The sequence below is a fragment of the Pelodiscus sinensis genome, chromosome 18 (assembly GCF_049634645.1).
Source record: "Pelodiscus sinensis isolate JC-2024 chromosome 18, ASM4963464v1, whole genome shotgun sequence".
NCBI classification, from domain to species: domain Eukaryota; kingdom Metazoa; phylum Chordata; order Testudines; family Trionychidae; genus Pelodiscus; species Pelodiscus sinensis.
Genome location: NC_134728.1, coordinates 29,850,217 through 29,870,088, shown reverse-complemented (window position 1 = coordinate 29,870,088; position 19,872 = coordinate 29,850,217).

The following is a 19,872-nucleotide window of genomic DNA, read 5'->3' as shown; positions in this document are numbered from 1 at the left end:
GAGGGGTGAGTTGAGTGCAGGGGTTTCCCTGAGCCGCGGGAGCAGGGGTCGACCCCAGGGTTTGGCCCGGGGCAGGTACCTGCGGCGGTTTGGCCGCGCCGCAGGAGGGGGTTTGGCCTCGGGGCAGGCACCCGCAGGGGTTTGGCTGCACCGCGGGAGGAGGGCTTTGGTCCTGGGGCAGGCGCCTGCGGAGGTTTGGCCTGTGAAGGATGCTAGCTCGATCTACTGGCCTAATTAATGGCATTCCTGTGGTGCTCATTGCCTTATTCCACAGCCTTATTACTACTGTTTTTCCCAGGCAGTTTGGGCTAATGGTTAGAGCACAGGGATGGGTATCTCACATTGTGCGTTCTGCTCTTGGTACTGAGTCACAGAGCGTCACATGCAGCTTCTGCCACTGCAGAAGTCCCCATACTTAGGTTCTGATGCAAAAAGGAAATTATTGAGTTACAGTCTTTACACTGCTGTGTGGTGGGAGCCAGGGGCAGAGAATGAATGGGGCTAGAGAATCCACGTTTGCCCAGCTCCTCCTCTCATTTCACTCAGGGATGGGTTACTGAGTTTTCTCCATCATGGGGCAAAAAACACCTTTCTATGATCTTGAGCCCTTCCATGAACCGTCCTCTTCCCCCCAGAATTCATCCCCACTACACAGCCTCCTGACAGGTTAAGAATTTGACACATTACTCTACGTCTCAGTTTCCCCATCTGTCAAATGCACATCATGACACCTACTTTGTAGTGGTGCTGTGAGATTCATTCCCTGAAAGTTTGCAAAGAGCTCTGAGAGTCACAGGTGGATGGCCCTAGAGAAGTAATGGCACTCCTGTTTCATGGTGCATTTTCTGCATTTTCCCCTAGTTTGGCTAACTCTTTGTTTTGCTAGTATGTGTCAACTATCACTATGTCACCAAAGGAATGATTACTGCAGACACTTTTAGGTACATTTTCATCCCGGAGGTTAGCTCCTTTTGGCTTGGATTGTCACTCTGAAACCTTTAACGTCTGGATCAGCATGAAGTGATGGAAACAGCTACAAGCATGGTTGAGAGCTGTCTTTGTTCAGAACGTCCCTAGGTTCAATCAGCACCAGGATAGGCTATCTGCTGCTTGCCAGACTGCATGTTCTCAGCCATTTTGACTTTCCAACTCAGTACAGGCAGTCCCCGGGTTACGTACAAGATAGGGACTGTAGGTTTGTTCTTAAGTTGAATTTGTATGTAAGTCGGAACTGGTGTCCAGATTCAGCCGCTGTTGAAACTGACCAGTGGCTGACTACAGGAAGCCCGAGGCAAAGCTGCTCTGCCCCGGGCTTCCTGGAGTCAGCCGCTGATCAGTTTCATCAGCAGCTGAGTCTGGACACCTGGGACAGAGCAGCTGGGGCGCTGCTGGGTTGGTCCCGTAGCGCCGCTCCTCAGCGCTACTGGACCAACCCGACAGCGCCCCAGCTGCTCTACCCCAGGCGTCGGCGAGAAAACCCTGGTCTGCTGGGGGGGGGGGGGTGCACTAGCTGCGCCTCCCCCCCAGCAGACCAGGGAGACGTGGAGCAAAGCCTCTGAGGACGCGGGCGGCGGGACCGCGGCGCCTCTCTGCGGTCCTGCCACCCACGTCTCCCTGGTCTGCTGGGGGGGGGGGGCGCAGCTAGTCCCCCCCCCCCCCCCCAGCAGACCAGGCTTTTCTCACCGCAGAGGACCCGGGTGGTCCTGCCGCCCGCATCCTCTGCGGCAAGAAAAGCCGCTCCGCGTCTCCCTGGTCTGCTGGTGGGGGGGGGGGCCCCAGCAGACCAGGGAGATGCAGAGCAAAGCCGAGGCGAGAAAAGCCGCTTTGCGTCACCCTGGTCTGCTGGGGGGGGCCCCCAGCAGACCAGGGAGACGTGGAGCGGCTTTTCTCGCTGCGGAGGACGCGGGCAGTGGGACCACAGCGCGTCTGGGCGGTCCGCCGCCCAAGTCCTCCGTGGCGAGAAAAGCCCCGTTCATATCTACGGATCCGGTGTAAGTTGAATCCACGTAAGTCGGGGACTGCCTGTATATACCTACCAGCCAAGCATATATCTCTGCCATGCAAGAGTCCTGACAACAGTGGAAATGCAACCAATCACCAGTCTCACTCTACAGCTAATTTGCATAAAACTCTGTAATTGGCTATGTCACACAGTCAACTCACCGCTGTGGTGCCCCCTGGGAATTAGCCCACCCCCAACGCTGGGTCCCAACCCAAGGATCCTCCAACAGCAACCTTGTCCTGCCCTCTTTCACTCTTCCTCCACCGCCCCTTGTGTCCTGGGCCACTTCCATATGACCCTTTGCAGCCTCCTGGCTCTTGTAGCAAGTATCAGGCTGGAGCCTCCAGTGCTAGCCCCACTGAGCCTGCCCATCACTGCCCTCCTCATAGTGCTTCTCTGGGAACCGGAACCGGAACCAGGTCCAGGTCCAGGTCCAGATGGTCTAGACCTGCCATGAGGGCGGGGACCTGGACATGATAACCTCTTGGTGTCCCTTCCAGTTCTACTGTTCTAGGATTATATGATAATTTCCCAGTGTGAAGTCTCCTGGGTGTGCGGCCTGACATTGTGAGAATTCAGTGCTCCCTTAACTCTCTCCAGCCTGGCTTGTCTCTCACAATGCTTTGCTAGTGACCAGCAGCAATCCCACCAGCCACCGTTATCACTCAGCACAACCACACATGGCTGACTGCAGCACGACTACATGAATGTTCCCAGAGCTATTGGCCTTCGGGATGGGGGAAGTGGTAAATATGTAATATCTTAACTTTAGTAAAGTTTTTTAAGCTGTCTCACGTGATCTTCTCAAACAATCTATGGAAATGCAGCCTACATGGAACTACTATAAGGTGGTGCAAAACTGGTTTTAAAACAATTCCCAGAGAGCAGTTATCAATGGCTCATAGTCATGCTGGAAAGATCTAACTAGTAAAGTCCTGCAGGGATCAGTTCTGAGTCCAGTTCTGTTCAATATTTTCATCAGTGATTTAAATAATGGCATAGAGAGTACATTTTCAGTTTGTGGATGATACCAAGCTAAGAGGGATTGCAAGTGCTTTGAAGAAAAAGATTAAAACTCAAAATGATCGGGACAAACTGGAGCAATGGTCTGATGTAAATAAGATAAAATTTAATGAGAACAACTGCAAAGTACTCCACTTATGAAGGACCAATCAGTTGCACACATACAGAATGCAAAATTACTGCTTGGGAAAGAGCACGGCAGAAAAGAATCTGGGGGGTCATAGTGAACCACAAGCTAAATATGAGTCAACAATGTGACACTTTTGCGGAGTGTTGAGCAAGACATGAGAAGTAATTCTTCCACTCTGTGCTGAGTAGGCCTCAGTTCTAGGCACCGCATTTCAGAAAAGATGTAAGCAAATTGGAAAAAGTCCAGAGAAGAGCAACAAAAATATAGAAAACATGACCTATAAGGCAAGATTGGAAAAAATTGGGTTTGTTCAGTCTGGAAAAGAGAAGATTGAGAGACGACACGATTACCGTTTTCAAGTACATAAAAGATTGCTACAGGGAGGAGGGAGAAAAATTGTTCTCCTTAATCTCTGATGATAGGACAAGAAGCAATGGGCATAAATTGCAGCAAGAGAGATTAGATTAGACATTAGGAAAATCTTCCTAACTCTCAGGATGGTTAAACCTGGAATAATTGCCTAGGGAGATTGTAGAATCTCTATCATTGGAGATTTTTAAGAGCGGGTTAGACAAATACACTGTGAGGAACAGTCCAGATCAGTGGTTCCCAAACTTTTCAGCATTACACCCCCTTTTTGATTTTTGAGAACCCCTCATGCGTCCCCACCTCTTCTTTACCATCATCCAACCCCCTTTATAACAAAAAATTCAATTCGTAATTTAAAATTAAAAATAAGCACAAATAGTTTTTCTTAGCACAAAAATTTAATAGAAATGTAATTTAACATAAGAAATAGCAGAAACAACATGAATTTAATGTGAAGGATGATGATGCATTTTCTTCACAAGTTGAGAAATCCTAGATTTGAAAGATAAAAGTGTGCAACACAAATCGTTTTTGTTTCATTTTTAATGTGACTAAACTTGAAAAGCTTAGGTGCAAGCTCCGGGAGGGAATTTGGGTGCAGGAGGAGGTGGAGAAGGGGCTACTGGCTCAGAGAGGGGGCTCTAGGCTGGAGCGTGTTGGGGTCAGGTGGAAGGTTGGGGTGCTGAGCAAACCACAGGCTTGTGGATGTGAGGGTGCAGGAGGTAAGGTTGGGGTGCTTGAGGGGCTCAGGCAGAGGGGTTGGGAGTTTGATGGGCTCAGAACACAGATTTTCAGTTTGTGGATTGTGCACTAGTATTGTGGCAGAAGCCTGGGGATGTGAGAGGCTCAGGACAGTGGGTTCTGGTGTATGATAGGCTCAGCGTTGGTGTGTGTGGGGATGCAGCCAGATGGGGGCTTGGCCCCAATTGGGGGCTTGTTGGCCAAGCTTCATTTTTAAATAAAATATGTCCAACACAAACGTTTCAGCGTTGTCTTTATTTATGGAAGAGGCGGGGAACCTGTTATGGGTTGGGGTCACTGACCCACAAAAAAATCAGTCAGGGACCACACAAGTGAAATACAAAAAACCCCCCAACCCCTTCAAGCTCCCCCGAGCCTCACTGATGTGGCCCCAACTGAGACAGCTCCCTCCCCTGGTACCGCAGCCCCATGCAGGGAGGATAGGTAGGACTGAGGTTCAAGGCCTCAGGCCAGATTAACTCTTCTGGGGTTCCAGGGTTAGTGGAATTTGTGGGCCCCTCTACACTTTGAGGTGGAGCCAAAAATGAGGGATCCAGTGTGTGAGACAGGGGATCCTCTGTGCCAGTGAGTGGGATAGGGATGGGGTGCAGAATCTGGGTGGAAAATAGGGTACAGGAGCAAGGGTGTGGGTGTCTGGCTAGGAGGCAGGGGCAGAGTGCTGGTGAGAGTTTGGGCAGGAGGCATGGTGCTATTGGGGGCCAGGGCGGAGTGCTGGTGGTGTCTGGGCAGAGTGCGGGATGGGGTCTGGCCTGGGGGCAGGAGCAGAGTGCAGATGGGGTCTTGGGCAGGGGGCAGGGTGCTGGTGGGGCCTTGAGCAGCGTACTCATGGAGGTCTGGGCAGTGGGGCAGAATACTCATGGGGATCTGGGCAGTGGAAGCATTTCATAGGAGGTAGCACCACTGTGGGTTCTTTCTTGGGGTGGGGGAATGATGGGGGGACTGGGTTGCCTTGCGCCCTCCCCTTAAAATTTCTCCCCCCCCGGGGGACGCACCCCCCAGTTTGGGAACCGATGGTCTAGATAATACTTATTCCTGACTTGAGTGCAGGGGACCGGACAAGATGACTCCCTGCCCCTCAGTGCGGGATCGATACACCCCGTCACAAAATGCAAAACTAACAAAACAACCAGGGAAAGCAACATGGCTATTCAACTGGTTTGCAAACCTTGAAACCCACAAGAGTGTTGTGGGGCCTGGGGGCTTGAGATCAACACTGATCTATTGAGGGAACACTGCAGTGGAGTTTAGAACAAGGGTGCGAGGTATTATAAAGAACCAGATTGCCAAGGATTGACACCCAAATTACTTTGGACTCCACACTCTGAACTAGCACTTTCTACCAATCCTGAAGGAACAACATGGCAATTCCATTTCAAGTGGATACAAAAAAACCAGCCTGGAATTTCCCTGTTTTTCTGCCAAATAAACATTAACAACTCTGCCTTGTGTTACCGTCAGCAAGATGGAGTTGTCCCTCAGTTCCATCAGTCACTTGGAAAAGGAATCACTTTGGCCTAGATTTTTGTAGTTACCTAGAACAGCGTTGGTTGATTCTATGCAATGGCCGGGCTCTTCTGGAATATGTGAAGATGTTTACATGTCAAATTCATTACCTAGTGTTCTAAGGATGAATCCTCAGGGTATGTCTACACTATGGGACAAAGTTGAATTAAGATATGCAACTTCAGCTATGTTGATTGTGTAGTTGACGTCGAAGTAGCTTAACTCAGCTTTTGGCACCATCTACATTGCAGGAAAATGAAGGAAGAACACTCTTCCTTTGACTTCCCTTACTTCTCATGAAAGCAAGGTTACCAACATTGACCCGAGTGCCCCTCCAACTTCTAATTAGCTGTCTTAACTAGACTGCAAATGTGAACTTTGGAAGATTGACAGAGGCAGCTTTTATCTTCTGTAGTGTAAAGGTACCCTCAGGCTATGGCTACAGTGCCATTTTTTGTGGAAGAGAATATGCAAATCGCACTCACATTTGCATATCTTCTTCTGTTTCTTTTTGCAGAAGAGGTTTTTCCGATTAAAAGTGCCGTGTAGATGGGGATATTTGTCAGGAAAAAAACCCTATTTTCCAAGACCCTATAAACCTTGATTTATGAGAAATAAGGAGTCTTGCAAAAGAGGGGTTTTTTTCCGACAAATGGCCCCATCTACATGGAGCTTTTTTCGGAAAAACCTCTTCCTCAAAAAGAATCGAAAGAAGATATGCAAATGCGAGCGTGATTTGCATATCCTCTTCTGCAAAAGCCCGAGGCTACGTCTACATTACATATTTTGCCAGAAGAGGCAATGCAAATGAAGTGCTGAATAGCATTTTGTTGTACTTCATTTGCATAATCTATTCCGATCCATTTTTGCGCAAGAGGTTTTTGTGCAAAAACATGCAGCATGGACATGTCTGTTTTGCACAAAAACCCCTGTTTGCTCTAGACCCTTATGCAAAAACCTCTTGTGCAAAAACAGACTGGAATAGATTATGCAAATGAAGCACAACAAAATGCTAATCAGTGCTTCATTTGCATGGTTGAAACAAAAGACAGAACTATGTAGTACTTTAAAAACTAACAAGATGGTTTATTAGGTGATGAGCTTTCATGGGCCAGACCCACTTCCCCCGATCAATATGTGGAAGAAAATTGGCACAACCATATATACCAAAGTGATACAATCAAAAAAACGAACACATGTGAAATTGACAAATCAAATTTTAGAACAGAGTGGGGGAGAGGGGGGAAGGTTAGTGTCTGTGAGGTAATGACATAGGGGTGATAACAGGGGAAGTTTCAGTGAGGTAATGACATTAGGGGTGATAATTGGGGAAGCTGTCCTTGTAATGGGTGAGATAATTAGAGTCTTTGTTTAGACCCATACATAAAGTGTCAAATTTAAGCATAGTGATAGAGATGTAGCCGTGTTAGTCTGGCGTAGCTGAAAGAAAATACAGGACTATGTAGCACTTTAAAGACTAACAAGATGGTTTATTAGGCGATGAGCTTTCGTGGGCCAGACCCACTTCCTCAGATCAAATAATGGAAGAAAATAGTCACAACCATATATACCAAAGGATACAATTTAAAAAAATGAACACATATGAAAAAGACAAATCACATTACAGAACAGAAGGGGGATGTGGGGGGGGGGAAGGAAGGTGAATGCCAGTGAGTTAATGATATTAGAGGTGGGGCAGGGGAAATGTCTGTGAGTTAATAGTATTAGAGGTGATAATTGGGGAAGCTATCTTTGTAATGGGTAATGTGACGGGGCGCGCCGCTCCCACACCCCACCCGGCGGCCCGCCCCGCACTCAGCCCGCGATCACGCTGTCTCTCCTGGGCGCCACCCAGGGAGCGCGGCGGCACTGCGGGGCCTGCTCCCTTGCCACGGCCCGGATAACGGGCAGCGCGGCGGGGGCGGGGCTACGCCCGGACAAGGACGCACGGCGGGGGCGGAGCCTCGGCGACGTGACGTCTGACGTCACCGGGCGCAGACGCACGCCGGGGGCGGAGCCTGGTGACGTGGCGCACTGCGTCACCCGGGCCGGACGCCGGCGGGGAATTCAAAAGGGGGAGGGAACGGATGAACGGGGAGGAGGACGGAGGAGCAAGGAGGGGAAGGAGGGAGACGGAGAGCGAGCAGAGGAGGAGGGAACGGAGAAGGAGGAGAGAGCAGAGGCGGAAGAGAGAGCGGAGGAGGAGGGGAGAACAGAGGAGGAAGGAGGCACAGGGCACTGAAGAAGAGGCACGCAGCACGAGAAGGAGGGAAGTGGAGGAGCACAAGTGGTGAGGGGGACGGTAAAAGGGGAGCAAGCAGAGGCGGCGGGGAGCAGGACGGGCTCCCACGTTACACTGACGGAGAATGTGGGTACTGAACTCTAGATAAAATCACACAACCCCAAAACAACTCACCAAAAAAAAAAAAAAAAAAAAAAAAACCACGGGTGGAGGAGGTGACGGCGTACCAGGACGAACAGCCGAGTAGAGCCGTGACCAGGCGCAGCACGGAGCCATGGACGCGGCCGATGTGTTCAAATGGCTGACGGACAACCAACACCAGCAGCAGCAACAGCAGACGGCCCTCCTTCAGCAGCTGGCCACACAGCATCGGGAGCAGCAGGCCCAACTACTACGTGACGTGACTGAGCAGTTCCGGGCGCAACAGGACCACTGGGTGAGACAGTGGGAAAATGCGGGCCGGGGGCCAGCCCCAGCGGTCGTGGGGGAAGGGGCGGAGGGTGGGGCCCTAGCCCAGCTCCCCGTAAGATTGACTAAAATGGGCCCTGCCGACGACCCCGAAGCCTTTTTGGTCACCTTTGAGAGGGTAGCCACAGCCGCCCGGTGGCCAGAGCAACATTGGGCTACGCTGCTAGCTCCGTACCTCACGGGCCCAGCTCAGCTGGCCTATCGGAGTCTAGATCCACGAGACGCCCTACATTATTACAAAGTAAAAGAGGCAGTCCTGGACCAGCTAGGGGTCACCCCCGAGACCTATAGACAGCGGTTCCGGCAGGAAAAATACGCCCCGGGGGCCCGCCCGCGAGCCATGGCACAACGGCTCAGGGAGGCGTGTTGGCGCTGGCTAGAACCCGAGCAGCGGTCAGGGCCCCAGGTAGCGGAGAAGGTGGTCCTGGAGCAGTTTATACACATCCTTCCGGGCGAAGGACAGCGGTGGGTGAGACGGCACCACCCTACGTCTCTGGCCGACGCGGTAACCTTAATGGAGGACTATATGTCGGCCGAGGGAGGCCGGGAAGGAGTCGGGTCCCGAGGGGAACACTCCAGCGGGGCAGCAAGAGAGACCAGACCCCCACCCCGGCAAGGGGAGGCAAGGGGCCCGGGCGCCCCCCTCAGCCCCGGCCGCGTTGGGGGCAGACGCCTAGCGCCGGTGTGGAGCCGTCCTGCGAGGGAAGAGCCAACCCCCCGCCCAGCCGCCCTGGAGGAGCGGAAGATCAATCCGGCCCCGGCACGGGGCCCCGGGGGAGCATGCTACCAATGCAGCCAAGAGGGACATTTCAAGCGGGACTGCCCGCTGATGGACTGCTCCTTTACACAGGTAATGACAGGGCAGAACAGGTCGGGCCCCCAAGCCGCGGGAAAGATATTGCGTCAGGTGGAGATAGAGGGCCAGGCAGTCACCGCCCTCGTGGACTCAGGTTGCGGCCAGACCCTGGTCCGAGCTGACCTAGTTCCCCCCAGGGAGCCCCGGGGACCCCCCGTGTTCATCCAATGCGTACACGGGCGCGTCGAGCCATACCCCACTGCCTGGGTGCGCTTAAAGGATGGGGGTTCGGAAGGGAGGGCCTACGTCGCCCTTGTACTGGGACTAATATATCCCGTGCTCCTCGGAAGAGACTGGAGCGGGTTCGGGCAGGCCCTCCGGGAGTGGCGGGGGGACCAAGCCGCCTTGGCCACGGAAGATGCAGAGGCCCCAATGAGGGAGCCGGGAACTAGGGCCGGGGAGGGCCCGACCGACATGGAGGGCGAGTGGTCCCCCGACTTCGTCCGGGAACAGAGGGAGGACCCCCTCCTGCAGCAAGCATGGGGGAACGCAACCACCGGGGCAGAGGGAGAAAGGGGCTACCCACGCTTTGAGATCCAGGACGACCGCCTATATAGGATCACTGAGGGACGAGAGGACGGGGAGGTGATCACGCAGCTGGTCGTACCAAAGCTACATCACAGACGGCTGTTGGACCTGGCCCACAGCAACCCCTGGGGCGGGCACCTGGGGTATGAGAAAACAGTGCAGCGCCTATTGCAGCGGTTCTATTGGCCTGGCATATACCGGGCGGCTAAAGACTTTTGCGAATCTTGCCCGGAATGCCAGAGGATGGGACCAGGGAGGGCCAGGGAGGGCCCCGCTCGTGGCAATGCCGGTGATAGATGTCCCATTCCAGAGGATCGCCATGGACCTGGTAGGACCCTTGGAGCGGACGAAGAACCGGTACCAGTATATCCTTGTGGTAGTGGACTATGCAACCCGCTACCCCGAGGCCGTACCACTCCGGAACGCAACCGCCCCCACGCTCGCGAACGAACTGATTAAGATCTTCTCACGAGTAGGCATACCAGGAGAAATCCTCACCGACCAAGGGACGAACTTCACCTCGGCGCTTATGAAGGAACTATGCCGCCTGCTGAGGGTAAAAACCTTGAGGACATCGGTCTACCACCCACAAACCGACGGGCTCGTGGAGCGATTCAATCGGACGCTCAAGGGGATGCTCCGGAAATTCGTGGAAGAGGAGCCTAAAGAATGGGACCGAGCCCTGCCGGCACTCCTGTTTGCAATAAGGGAAGTACCCCAAGCCTCCACGGGGTTCTCCCCGTTCGAGCTCCTGTATGGTAGGCAGCCCAGAGGGATCCTGGATATAGTGAGAGAGGCTTGGGAGGCGCAGGAGACCCGAGTACAAGGGACAGTGCAGTACGTCCTGAGGCTCAGGGAAAGGCTACGTCGGGTGGGTGAGTTCGCCAAGCGTAACCTGGAGGAGGCACAGGGGAAACAGGCCCGCTACTATAACCAGAAAGCCCGGTTGCGCACCTTTCAGCCCGGGGATAGGGTTCTCCTCCTGTTGCCCGAACAATCCTCTAAACTGTTAGCTAGTTGGCAGGGCCCCTTCGAGGTGATCAGGAGAGTCGGGGACGTGAACTATGAGATTAGGATGCCCGGGAAACGGAAGTCAACCAACATTTATCACGTCAACCTGCTTAAAGCGTGGCGGTCCCGGGAGGCCCTGGCGGGGTGGGTCTCAGAACCGAGGGAAGAAGAGGTGGCCGCCCGGCCTCACCTGGGCCCGGGCCTCACGCCAGGGCAGAGCAGGGGGCTACAAGAAACCTTGTGGAGGTTCTCACAGGTCCTGACAGAGACACCAGGGCGGACCGACTTGGTCCAGCACCCCATCGTGACCGCACCCGGTCGCCCCGTGAGGGAGCCGGTCAGGCCGCTGCCCAGGAAGCTGTGGGGGACGGTACGTGACGAAGTGGACAAAATGCTGCGGTGGGAGGTGATCGAAGAATCCCGCAGCGCGTGGAGGAGTCCCATCGTACTGGTCCCTAAGAAGGATGGCACCACCCGGTTCTGCATCGATTTCAGGAAGGTCAACGCAGTGTCTGTGTTCGATGCCTACCCAATGCCGAGGATAGACGAGTTGTTGGAGCGGCTGGGGAATGCCCGATACTTGTCCACTATCGACCTATCGAAAGGGTACTGGCAAATCCCACTGACGGAGGAGGCCCGCGAGAAGACCGCATTCTCCACGCCATTCGGCCTGTACCAATTTAAACGGATGCCCTTCGGCCTCCATGGCGCCGCCGCCACGTTCCAGAGGCTAATGGATCAAGTGCTCCGACCCCACGGGGCGTACGCGGCGGCCTACATCGACGATATAATCATCTTTAGCGCAACTTGGACCGAACACCTACAGCAAATAGAGGCGGTATTATCCTCCCTTCAGGAAGCCGGGCTCACCGCTAACCCCGCGAAGTGCCAGTTTGGCCAGCGGGAGGTGTCGTACTTGGGGTACACGGTGGGGGGAGGGCAGATACGGCCCCAAATCGGGAAGATGGAGGCTCTACGAAACTATCCTCCCCCGAGCACGAAGCGCCAGGTCCGGCAGTTTTTGGGGCTCGCCAGTTATTATAGGCATTTTGTGCCCGACTTCACGACCGTGGCGGCCCCGTTGACAGACCTAACCAGGAACGCGGCCCCTAAGAGGGTGCGGTGGGACCCCGAGTGCGCCCGGGCCTTTGAGACCCTAAAGCAGAGGCTAACCCAAGCCCCCGTGCTGGCACAGCCCGACTTTTCCCGCCCATTTATTTTACAGACGGACGCCTCCGAGCGCGGGCTCGGTGCGGTACTGTCCCAGGGAGAAGGAGAGGAAGAACATCCTATAGTATATGTGAGCCGCAAGCTGCTCCCGCGGGAGCAGCAGTATTCAACGATAGAGAAAGAGGCCTTGGCGGTTAAGTGGGCCGTTGACATGTTACGATATTATCTCCTAGGCAGTACGTTCACGGTGGTGACCGACCACGCACCCCTCCGGTGGCTCCAGGCTATGAAGGACGCCAACCCCCGCATCCAGAGGTGGTACCTGGCGCTGCAGCCCTACCGGTTTAAAGTGAGCCACCGGGCGGGGAAGGACCACGGGAATGCAGACTTTTTTTCCAGAATACCCGAGGAGACCCCAGAGACACGAGGGGAGGAATGGGCGAACCTGGAGGGGGAGGTGTGTGACGGGGCGCGCCGCCCCCACACCCCACCCAGCGGCCCGCCCCGCACTCAGCCCGCGATCGCGCTGTCTCTCCTGGGCGCCACCCAGGGAGCGCGGCGGCACTGCGGGGCCTGCTCCCTTGCCGCGGCCCGGATAACGGGCAGCGCGGCGGGGGCGGGGCTACGCCCGGACAAGGACGCATGGCGGGGGCGGAGCCTCGGCGACGTGACGTCTGACGTCACCGGGCGCAGACGCACGCCGGGGGCGGAGCCTGGTGACGTGGCGCACTGCGTCACCCGGGCCGGACGCCGGCGGGGAATTCAAAAGGGGGAGGGAACGGATGAACGGGGAGGAGGACGGAGGAGCAAGGAGGGGAAGGAGGGAGACGGAGAGCGAGCAGAGGAGGAGGGAACGGAGAAGGAGGAGAGAGCAGAGGAGGAGGGGAGAAGAGAGGAGGAAGGAGGCACAGGGCACTGAAGAAGAGGCACGCAGCACGAGGAGGAGGGAAGTGGAGGAGCACAAGTGGTGAGGGGGACGGTAAAAGGGGAGCAAGCAGAGGCGGCAGGGAGAAGGACGGGCTCCCACGTTACAGGTAAGATAGTTGGAGTCTTTGTTAATTCCCCTGCGGATAGTGTCGAATTTTAGCATGAATGCCAGTTCAGAGGATTCCCTTTCAAGTGCAGATTTGAATGTCTTCTGAAGTAGGATGCAGGTTAGCAGGTCATTCAGACAGTGTCCTTTCTGGTTGAAATGACAAGCAACTGTTTTTTCTTTGTGATCCTGTCTAATGTCTGTTTTGTGGGCATTGATTCTTTGGCGAAGTGTCTGAGACATTTGTCCAATGTACATAGCAGAGGGACACTTTCGGCACATGATAGCATAGATTATATTTCTGGAGGCGCAGGAATATGTATTCTTGATCTTATAACTCACTTGGTTAGGCCCAATAATGGTGTCAGCAGAATGAATATGTGGACAAAGCTGGCAGCGGGGTTTGTTGCAAGGGAAAGTACCAGGGTTGGTATTAGTGTGGTATGTCCTGTGGTTGTTGGTAAGAATCATCTTGAGGTTAGGTGGTTGTCTATAGGAGACTATGGGTCTGTCTCCCAGAGCTTCTTGGAGTTTAGTGTCCTGTTCCAGTATAGGCTGTAATCTATTGATAATGTGTTGGACAGGTATAAGTTGGGAGCTGTAGGTGATGACAAGTGGTGTTCTATTGTTGGTTTTCTTGGGTCTGTCTTGAAGTAGATGGTTTCTAGGTATTCGTTTGGCTCTTTCAATTTGCTTTTTTATTTCTCCAGGTGGGTAGTTGAGGTTTATAAATGCTTGGTAGAGATCCTGAAGTTTCTGGTCTCTGTCTGTGGGATTAGAGCAAATTTAAGCATGAATGACAATTCTGAAGCTTCTCATTGAAGTCTGGAGTTAAAATCTCTTTGACGCAATATGCATGTTTTAACATCATTAAGGGAATGGTCAGTCTGACTGAAATAACAAGCAACAGCTTTCTCTCTGTGACAGAGTCTTTGCATGGTGTTTACAATGCCACCATTAGGAAGGCTGGCTGGTTTCTTTCATGTATTCTGACACCTAGTGGCATGAGCATGAAACTGCTCCCTGTCACAATACATCTTGCTGTGTTTTGTGATGCATTAAATGTACATAGAGAGCTCAGAGTCTAACCTTGTAGCTGCTGTGCAAATCACAGAAATTTGGTAGAGTCCTCCCTTTGCCTAAGATGACTGCTAAAAGGAGGAACAATTCTGCAAATGGAAACTATCAGAGTTTCCTGTTGAATAGTCATAGTGTTGCCTGACCTGAGATGATGGGTCACAGGACAAATGAAACTGAACTTGTGGGTCTGCATGTTGACTTTAGCATCCTCTGCTGGGCACTCAGTGGATTAGCAACAGCATAATGCTGTGCAAGATGGCAAAGATTCTCAAAAATGACAAATCATTTGAGCTGGTTGGAAAAAATGGCAACATTTTTCATATCCGTTTTTTAGCTGGTCAAAAATAGAATGAACTATTTACTCTCTTTTTGCAAACAATTCATCTTGTTTCAGGGTGCGTGGGAAGGGAAGATATGTTGGATCAAAACCTTAAATACTGACAAAAAAGAAATCATTGGGGGAAAATGGGAGATTTTCACCACCTCTGCTAGTGCTAAGGGTGCTAAGGTTAAGATGCATTACAGAGGTTAGATTTTCAGAAAATGCTAAGCATCCTTCCCTAAAATCTTGAGTTGGATATGCAAAATAGAAACACCTCTAATCAATAGTTTGGGTGTTGTTGTTTTTTTAATTGTGGGCAATGGCCACAGTTGTATGCTGTGAAACTTACTATTAAAGTGACATTAGGAAAAGTATATGTGGGACGAACTGAAGTAGACTCAGGTATTGTAAACATGCTGACAGCATGGTTAAGGCTCAAGGGTCTATCCTAGGATTCAGTTGAGCTAGGGCCCACCAGAGCCTCATCTTGTGACATTGTAAAAAGAAGTTGGTGACACTTTCCCATCACAGGGGATGTTACAGGGGCCCCAGAAGCATCTAAGCAGATACTATCAATTCCAGTGACCTGGACAAAATCTCCAGCCTAGGTCAGTGATTTCATTTTGCCTATTGATCTAAAGTCCTTCTGCAACGTCCTTTCCTTGCATATGCCGTTCATTGGAACAGCAGTTGTGAAACCATTACAAACCAGCAGGGCCTGACAGTTTCAGCTTGTAATGTATCTGAATCAATGCTAGATTAGAATCTGACTTTCTGGAAAGACTTTAAGAGAAACGTAACTGGAAAGAAAACGTGTAGGAGAAGCATAATAGAAATACTAACTAATAACTATAGCTGCACAAATGACTCCAGTCTCTCTGCAAATACCTAGTGCATAATAAATGCATGATATGCATATTTTATATTGTTTGCATGAGATGCTCACATATGGTTATTTCCACAGCTCACAAGGTCTGAGAAAAGACCATCAATTTCACACAGAAGACTTCTTTTGACAACAGATTATAAGAAATAATCAGTATCCAAATATTGGTTCTCAGCAGAGCAGGCAAATTAGATGATGTGCTATCTTTTATTGAACTAACAATAAAGGATCTAATAAAAGGTTACCAGGCCACTGATTTGTACCTAGCAGATTATGATTTATTATAGACTTCTGAGCCCTTAGAGCAGGATATTAGAGCTTTTCACACTTAAGGAAGAAAGGAAAGATTGATTGTAATTTTTTTTGATCCTGGCCCTCATACCTTTCACTGTGCACAATGTGTTCAGACAGAGTAATCCTTACCTTTCTCTCTCTCACTCTGAGTTTTAAGTACCCATGTGCCATGCACCAAAGATTTGCACTACAATTCTGCAATTTATAGTTGGGCAAAGCAGAAATCAATATTCAACAAATGGCAACTCAGGTTATATAACTAACTAATGTGCTGGGGTAGTTCTCTGTAGCATTCCCCAGGGAAAGAAGCATGTGTCCTTCTAGAGAAGGATTATTGATTTGCTGGGGCTGATTCCAGTTTCACTTGCTCTAGAGCAGTGTTTCCCAAATGGTGTTCCGGGGAGCCCCAGGGTTCCGTGAAGTGACAATAAGGGTTCCGCGAGAAAATTCCATTACAATAACGTTATTATTTAAAAAATAATAATTAATATTAAGCATTTATGAATTTTATTGAAAACCATTTTCATTTGTGTAGATCTCATGACCTTGTTTAGTATTTGTTTATTATTATCCTTACTTATTTGTGGTCTACTTTTTCAGCTCCATATCTAAGACTGTTATTAGGGGTTCCACAAAATTCTTGAGTTTAAAAGGGTTTCGTGGCCAAATAAAATTAGGAAACACTGCTCTAGAGTAAACCAGCAGTAACTCCATCAAAGTCAAGGGTACCACACAGATGTAAAAGGAATTGGATAGACCAGGGATATGCCTGAGATGCGGCCAGAAACCATGGCTCTACAGCAGTGGCCACCAACGCAATGCCCACGGGTGCCATGGCAGCCGCCGGGCCATTTCTGTGCACCTGCCAAGTGATCGGGGCCGGCCCCGCCACGGGCACATGGTGCATGGGCGGTGCCGGCCCCTGGGCGTGCAGGGTAGAGGTGGCCCCGCCCCCAGGTGCACAGCGCAAGGGCTGTGCCGGCCCCAGGCGCGCGGTGTATGGGCGGTGCCGGCCCCCGCTGCGCCCCGCTGGGTCCGTGGGAAGAGCCCTCCTGGGCCCCCCTGGCTGCGCCTGGCCCCTGTGCTGCCCAGTCTGCGCCCCGCTGGGTCCGTGGGAAGAGCCCTCCTGCGCCCCCCTGGCTGCGCCTGGCCCCTGTGCTGCCCAGTCTGCGCCCCGCTGGGTCCGTGGGAAGAGCCCTCCTGCGCCCCCCTGGCTGCGCCTGGCCCCTGTGCTGCCCAGTCTGCGCCCCGCTGGGTCCGTGGGAAGAGCCCTCCTGTGCCCCCCTGGCTGCGCCTGGCCCCTGTGCTGCCCAGTCTGCGCCCCGCTGGGTCCGTGGGAAGAGCCCTCCTGCGCCCCCCTGGCTGCGCCTGGCCCCTGTGCTGCCCAGTCTGCGCCCCGCTGGGTCCGTGGGAAGAGCCCTCCTGTGCCCCCCTGGCTGCGCCTGGCCCCTGTGCTGCCCAGTCTGCGCCCCGCTGGGTCCGTGGGAAGAGCCCTCCTGCGCCCCCCTGGCTGCGTCTGGCCCCTGCGCTGCCCAGTCTGCGCCCCGCTGGGTCCGTGGGAAGAGCCCTCCTGTGCCCCCCTGGCTGCGCCTGGCCCCTGTGCTGCCCAGTCTGCGCCCCGCTGGGTCCGTGGGAAGAGCCCTCCTGTGCCCCCCTGGCTGCGCCTGGCCCCTGTGCTGCCCAGTCTGCGCCCCGCTGGGTCCGTGGGAAGAGCCCTCCTGTGCCCCCCTGGCTGCGCCTGGCCCCTGTGCTGCCCAGTCTGCGCCCCGCTGGGTCCGTGGGAAGAGCCCTCCTGCGCCCCCCTGGCTGCGCCTGGCCCCTGCGCTGCCCAGTCTGCGCCCCGCTGGGTCCGTGGGAAGAGCCCCGCTGGGTCCGTGGGACGCCAGCCCCGGGTGAGCAGCACTTGGGTGGCCCCACCCCTGGGCGCGCAGTGCATTGGCTGTGCCAGCCCCAGGTGCACAGGCGATGCCAGCTCCTGGGCGTATGGCCCAGGAGCGGCGCTGGCCCCGGGAGTGCAGCGCATGGGTGGCACCGGCACTAGGCATGCGGCGTATTGGTGGCCCCGCCCCCGGGTGTGTGCACATGTGCAGCTCTGCCCCCAGGCACATGTGCAGCCCCGCCCCCAGGCGCGTGTGCGGCCTTGCCCCTGGGCGCCCGGCAGCCCCAGAAGGTTGGGGGCCACTGCTGTACAGTTATTGTCTCCATCCTAGGGTCTATAAAGGACTATAGGAAGTAGAGTATACATTGAAGAAGCCCTGAGATTATTCTAACTAACACTGGGGGCTAATCAGGCTTCTGCATGCCCCCAAAATAAGGGGACTTCAAAGCAGTTTAAAGCCAGTTTAATCCTCCCTGGCTGAAGTGTCTGGAGAGGCCTGCCATACTAGAAGGAGGCTGGAAACATGGGGACACACACACACACATACACACACACTCAGGAGTGCTGCACATGGCACACAGGTGTGCCCACACTCTCGCGGCAGATCCACTCCCAGGGACAGCATGGGGAGGCGCAGGAGTGTCTGCCGCTCACAACACTATAAATTGCCAAGAGAGGTGGTGGAATCTCCCTCTCTGGAGATATTTAAGAACAGGTTAGATAGACATCTGTCAGGGATGGTGTAGACGGAGCTTGGTCCTGCCTTGAGGGCGGGGGGCTGGACTCGATGACCTCTCGAGGTCCCTTCCGGTCCTATTATTCTATGATTCTAACACCTCCCTCACAAAACCCTGTCCTAATCTCTTCCAGCAGACAGGGATACAAGTGTTCTCTCTGCAGAATGCCACCACTGCCAGACCTGGTGGGCACGTGCCGTGAAGCGAAACCCAGCCACCACGTCCTCCACACCCCGCAGGATCCCGGTTTGACTGGCACCTTCCCATGCCTGCTTGTCCCCAGACAGGGGGTAGTGAGGCTCCCCACCCCGGAGACACCTGGGCCCTTGCAAACAAAGTCCCATTGGCTAGAGTGCACATTGCCTTAGTCTGTGCCCAGAACTGTTGCTCTTGCCTCACAGATGAGTGCAAAGCTTCAGGCACAGTGTCTCCAGGGATGACTGACTGTCTCTCTTTATTCTCCACAACTGGACCAGCTGCAAGAGCTGGGTGGTCGACATCACCCGGGGCAGCCTCCCGAACCCAAGGGACCCGCAGGCGCTGAAGATCCATGGATAAATTCCAGAGGGAGCACCTTGTGGTACCCCAGTACCTGGAGCAGACCACAGGAAGACGTCCAGCTGCAGCGAGACACGTGGCAGAAGATGTTGGATCAGGGCCGTACCACGTGTGCAGCTGTGTAATCCCTGGTTGCCAGCACGCTGCCTGCACCTGCTCCCACACCGACTTCTGCTCCTCTAGTTTCCCCCCCACCCCCATGGCCACCAAAGCCCCCGCACCCATGGCGGTGGGATCCCCAGAGCCAGGTGCCACTTCCAACCCCCTCTTTGAACCGCTCCTCACCCCTCCTCCCTACCCAAGTTTCTCATCCCCCTTCTTCTTCCACTTTTTCACCTCCCTCCTCCCCACTTCCAGGGGTGTTCCCCAGTCCCTCCCCAGAGGTGTTTTTCTAAAGAGTCTGTTTTATTATCTCTGCAGGGGAGACAGGCGAGGAGGGGTGTTGGAGGAAAGGCAGAGGGGGTGAAGCACAGGCCCCTGGTGGAAGGCCCAGGGGAAAGTGTCACTGGGTCTTTGTGAGAAACTCTCACTTGGGACACCCCCCCCCCCAGATGCACATGGCCCCTTGATTAGCCTGCCAGATGGCAGCCATGCACGGCTGTTTGAAGGCCCTGCCAATGCGCCCACATCCTGGCATGAACGCATCCCCATTCCGCTCACAAATATAATGGAGCATACAACACGCGGCCAGCACACATGGGATGTTCCACTCCCTGACATCCAGCTGGGTGATGAGGCATCTGAACCGCATCTTCAGATGCCCAAAGGCTCCCTCAATGACCCTATGGGCTTTGCTGAGCCTGGCGTTGAACTGTTCCCTGAAATGGTCAAGGTGGCCAGTGTATGGCTTCATGAGCCAGGGCAAGAGAGAGTAGGTCATGTCCTCACCTTGCACGTGGGCATGTTGACATCCCCGCCCCGATGGTGCGGTGGGGAAAAGTGTTCCAGCGTGCAGCTTCTAAAACACGCGAGAGTTGCAGACACAGTCATTGTGTGCCTTCCCTGACCACCCAATGTCA